A 6,308-nucleotide genomic window follows, 5' to 3' on the forward strand; every position below is an offset into this window, starting at 1 on the left:
TTGCCTTCAAATTATACAACTTCACTAATGCCGATAACTTCGTGTACTTTCTACAACCAGGGTACACTGGTTGATCTCCATCCCCAATCACATTGGCAAACTCATACGGATCCGAACCAAAATCACCAAAATCATTATCATCCATATCAATTTCTTCAGACACAAAACTGTACCTACTATGGCCATCATCTTCTTCAACATTTCTACTAGCATTAGTAGTTGCTTCCCAAGGTTCTCCGTGAAATGTCCAATTCTTATAGCTTTGGTCAATTCCATTAAAGTATAAGTGATCCCTTATAATTCCAACCCCAAACAACTTCAAATTAACACATTTAACACATGGACAACGGATATGTGTTGTAGTTAGAAGATTTTCTACAGCAAAGTTCAAAAATGCTTCCACCCCAAATTCATATGCCTTCGATCTTCTATCCGAGTGCATCCATGACTTATCCATCTCCGACACTATAACCTATTATCTATAATAAAGTGAAAATACAGGCAATGACCATCACTATAGCAAATTATACAATGATCTAATCGCAAGTAATACACAACAGAGACGACGGGTTTTAAACAAAAACAGACGTATTTGGCATATATAGACGACGGATTTTCAACAGACGTCGTCTATTATAAGTAATACAAACGACGGTTTATGAAAAAACCGTCGTGTATAAGTAATACAACGACGGTAGTTTAAAAACACCGTCGTGTAATCGTCGTCGTATGCCTTAAAATTCGTCGTGTCTCAGTTTATTTTCAAGAACACAAAACCCATTAAGAACACAACATATATATGAAACCAAGCAAGAAACCAACATATACATGAAACCAAGCATGAAAACAATAAATCCATTCCCAATTCAACATAACAGATAATGTAATCCATGAACCCATTAAACAGAAAATCCATGAACCCATACCTATAAGCACATTATTAACAGATCGCAAAGCATACACATAAAACCCTTTAACAAAACAACCTAATATAACTCGAATCGTTACTAGAATCATCACTCGAATCCCCATCTTCATTATCAGTTTCTTCCTTCGTAGGTACTATTTGCTCCCCATCATTTTCTCCATAGCGGAAAATGACAAGATCAAATAAAGGTGTACTTTTGCTGGAAATCATTTGGAAGTTGGTGATTTGTGTCTTTTTGTGTTGATTTCCAGCAAAAGTACACCTTTATTTGATCTTGTCATGAACCCATTAAACAGAAAATCCGTGAACCCATACCTATAAGCACATTATTAACAGATCGCAAAGCATACACATAAAACCCTTTAACAAAACAACCTAATATCATTCAATGAATTTACAAGGGGAAGATAGGGTTTGTACATACAGGTTGGACGAGCTCACAGATTCGACGGAGCCTGGAGAGTGTAACTTTTAATTAGAGCAGAAGTGAGAGAGCGAAATGTTATGTCGCGCGAAATCTGAAAATTTTAGGGTTCAGGGTTCGAAGTATAAGAATAAGAGCCAAATCTAAAATAATTTAGGTCGCGCGAAAATTTTTAGAGTTCGCGCGTTTTAAAACGTCGAAAGAAAAACCAAGGCGAAAGTTCTACACGTACCGACGTAAATTTAATATTCCACGACGGAAACTTCATTTTTCGGATTAAGAACGTAAGGCCGTTCATTTTGAAGCTTCATTTTTCGGATTAATTTTAAATTAATTTTAAATTTTTTATATAACGACGACTGAAAAACCACGTCGGTGTTAAGAAATTAAAGACGTTGTAAATTATATAAACCGACTTACATATTAAAATGACGTCGTTTAAAGCGTAAACCATGTCGTATGTTTTTCTGTACGACGTAAAATATGTATTCCACGACGCAACCACCGTCGTTAAAAATTAATACCCTAAACCCATAAAACTAAATTATACAATTTAAAAAATTAAGTTTATAAAAGGTTTTATGGTTTTAAAGCCTAACATATACCCTAGACTACCCAAAAATTATACTTTAAAAATAAACCCCAATAAATAACAACCCTAATCTCTAAACCCTAGACTCTAAACCCTAAACCATAAAACTAGAAGTGATTTTATGACTCATCAAAACAATTTTGTTTTGGATGGTCATTTTAAATTTTTGTTATTCAAAATGAATTTTTTCAAGGTTTATGTGGAAGAAAATATATCAATGACTTCATAGGAGTTGACTTTTCAATTTTCTGATTTATTTTAAATTTATTTTGAATATTTTGATATAAAAATAATAAAATATTCTTACCACAACAACAAACCACGTCGGTGTTAATAAATTGTAGACGTTGTAAATTGTAATAGACTACTAAGTCGTTAAAATGAGAAACCATGGCGGCTATTTAACTATACGACGTAAAATATATATATCAACGACTTAACCGCTGTCGTTACATAAACGTCGTCGATGATACCCTGAACCCTTAAGAAATTGAAGATGTTGTAAACCATAAACGACTCAATTGTTTAAAGAACGTCGTCTAACTATATTTTTACGTCGTATTTGTTTAAAACACGAAACAACAAAATACGACGGTTTTTGACTTTATTAGGTCGTTGGAAAAGTATTACACGTCGGTTAAGCAATTTGTATGTTTGTTTTTTTTTTAATTTAAGAAAACCTCAACAAATTTTTACATTACATATTATAGAGAAAATTTGTACATTATACATAAATATCAAGTGTTCAATAATTGCCCTGTTTAATAATTTGAAAAACAAACTCTGCCCATTCATTCCGGACTTCATCAATGGCTTCTTGGGGGTATGAAGCTTCCTGGTTTCCCTTGGCATACTGCATAAACAATGACTATTAGGGTTTATAAATAAAAAGAAATTCAATCACAGACGACGATATTTTTCATAACCGACGTAGTATATCCATTCAACGACGTTAATTTTACATGACCGTCGTTGATAATACAAAAAACGACGTGAAATGTATGAAGGTAATTTCTTCTTACCTTATTCTCAAACCCCAAGGAAGGATCCATGATGATGTCCCTCATGAAGCGCATCACATAATACCCGCATTCGACATTGCTGGGTTGCTTTGGTGTGCCTGAGAGAGTTTTCCAAATTACATTTTTACGTCCTGCTCGGCCTATGTGGGTATTATATATTTTTAAAGCACTGTTCACGATGTTTTTCGCCTCTTCGTCGACCACACGATGACCTGGCAGAGGATCCAGAAAATAGACGGTCTCCTTCTTTGCTCTTACAATCAGCAAGATCCAATGACGGCTGCACAAAATTAATATAAAAACGACGGTTATTTACAAAAACGACGTATTATAGTATTTCACACGACGAAATAAAGTAGATAACGACGACATTATATATTTATCACGACGACAAATAAATACCGACGTGGTTAGTAGTTTCAAACGACTAAATAAAATAAAACACCGACGTGGTTAGTTTATAAGTCATTTATTGAAAATCATAAAAACAAAATCCTAAGGAGACTAACCCTGGATTGTAAGGCATCATGAAAAGCTGTTCACCGTCTGTCTTCTGAAGTCGAGCTGCTACCAGTCGTGATCTTTCAGTTATTGTGCCAGAGTTGGCACTAACTGTAGCAGGGTCAATAAAGCCAACCATGCTGCACATATTGGCTTGTTTCAAAACATCGTGTAAGTACCTAAATACATAAAATAATATAAACAAGTCAGCAAAAACAAACACGACGGTTATGTATAAAAAAACGACGTATTATAATATTTCACACGACGTACTGAAATAGATAAGGACGTTATAATATATTTATCACGACGGTAGTTAGTTAAGACGACGTGGTTAGTTAGTTAAGACGACGCAATATATAAACCAACGAGTTATTATCTTAGAAGTACAAACCTCATATATACAGCCAATACAGTAGCTCCAATTTCTTCCATGCCTGCAAATTGTGTAATATCTTCAGGCAGGAGGAAGGTATCGCGCTCACCACCAAACACCTCCTTATCAATTGTAAATTGGAGTGTCTTATCCTCAGGCAGGAGTGTCGTTTCCACAAAACGACAAAGGATTTTTAAAGAAGATGGCGCCTCCATATTTGAATAAGCACCAACTTCAATAACCTGTTTAAAGAAATAAAAAAAAATGACGTGGTAATTCAATAAAGACGACGGTTTAAGGAATAAAACGTCGTCTTAAAAGGATTTAAACGACGGTGAAAAAACTGTCGTGGTAATTCAATAAAGACGACGGTTTTATTAATAAAGCGTCGTCTGAAACCATTTAAACGACGGTGCAAAAACCGTCGTTTAAATATTTTATTACGTCTTAAAAAAAGTCCGCCGTCTAAGTTTTAAACAAACGACGGATTAAAGAAAAATATCGACGTCTGAAATTTTGAAAAACAAATAAAAAAGGCAAAGTTATGTGAACATACCTTGTCGTCATGCTTTTCTTCATCTTCTTTCTCCTTTTCTTCTTCCTTCTCTTCATCTCTTTTTTCTTCTTCCTTCTCTTCATCCGGCTGATGTTTCCCCATTTTGGCAGTATCATCCTCCAAATGTAGGGATCTCACATCACCTCCAGAGCAGCTAGCTTTGTCAGACATTGGATTTTTGGGGCTTTGGCTAATTCTTGGTTTAAGCATGCTTGGATCAAAATTGGGAATTAATTGGGAAAGCTGACTCAGGAAATGCTCCCTCTCAGCCTCTACCAATTGTTTTGTCCTAGCCTCCATCCTTAAGGCCTCTTCCCTTGCCTTAGCCTCCATCTTTTTAGTCTCTTCTTGAAGGAGAACTCTTAAACTGTCCTTCAAACGGTCGTCAAAGCTCACCCTCTGTGGTTTGGGCAAATTGAAATATTGCATTGGGGAAACACCAGCACCAACTCCCCTCACCCTGCCTGGATGCTCGGGGCCCAAAGCCATGGTCAGCACATCATTGCTGCCATCTACTCTGACTTTGCCTTCCGAGACTTGTTTCTGCAATTCATCCTAAAACAAAGATAAACAAAAAAACACACGACGGTTATTTATGTACAAACGACGTATTATACAATTTCACACGACGCAATAACGTATAAACCGACGTTATTATAACTTATCACGACGGTAGTTATACCGACGTGGTTATTTATTTAAAACGACGAAATGAATAAACAACCGACGTCTTATGCTATAATTAAAGAAAATATAGTGATTCCTATTTAGACCGTTAACGACGTTTTTAAAAAAGTTTCGACGTGGTAATATCATTCAAACGACGCGAAAATGAACCACCGACGTCTTATGCTATAATTACAGAAAATTAGTAGTGATTCCTATTTAGACCTTTAACGACGTGGTAATATCATTCACACGACGAAAAATATAACATACGACGTAATAAGAATAATTCACAGTTTAATAAAAATTTAAAACAGAGTGATAGTAGGCTTACAATTAATTTTGCTTTCTCTGCCACCTTTGGATCAGGGATGTTACCATGTTTGTCCTGTCTAGCTCTCTTCCATAAGGTAGATCGATCAATTTCTACCCCAGGCATGGTTTCCTCCAATTGATCCTCCAATCCAGCATATCCTTTTCGAGACAATCGATGATTGTACTCGAGTTTCTCCCTAATCTGTGCATGTTGAGAATGCACAGACTCAAAATCTTTGGATAGCCTTGAAGCTACAAAGGCATCCCATTGTGCTTTCTCTATGAATTTATATGTTTCAGGGGGTTGGCTTAATTTCTCCCTGTCATTGGTGTATGGAAGGATATAATGCCTCGTTAGTGTAGACTTGAAATCCTTCCATTTCTTGGAAGCAGAAGCTAAAACAGAGGTCTTGCCCCCTTGGCCTACGACAAAAGCCATGTCAACTGCTTCCCAAATCTGCTCCTTTATATCCTTGCGGATTTGGGACCATTTCTTGTCCACAAGTGGGATCCTGGAGCGTGCCAACACACCAATATACGACTGCATCTCAATATGTGCTTGGCCAACACCTTTCCCCCTTTTATTGTACTCAACAATTGGCCTCAGTTTCTGAAGCTTTCTCTTCACAACACGAGGCATTGTGCTCATACCTCGACCAGTCTTTGAATCATCTGAGATTGTTGTCTGGCTGGTTTGTTCTGTCTCAGCAGATGATGAAGCAAACTTCATCTTCTTCGAAGACTTCATCTCCTTCGAAGACTTATCTTGAGGAGCTACCATTCCAAGCTTCTTGGAGCCAGAATCCTTAGTTTGTTGTTGAGAAACCATTTTAACAGACAAAACTGCAAGTGAAAATATTTCAGGAAAACATTAGGAACACAAACGACGGTATTAAAAAAATACGACGTATGATATGATTTTAGACGA

This window comes from Prunus persica, chromosome G6 (assembly GCF_000346465.2).
Source record: "Prunus persica cultivar Lovell chromosome G6, Prunus_persica_NCBIv2, whole genome shotgun sequence".
NCBI classification, from domain to species: Eukaryota; Viridiplantae; Streptophyta; class Magnoliopsida; order Rosales; family Rosaceae; genus Prunus; species Prunus persica.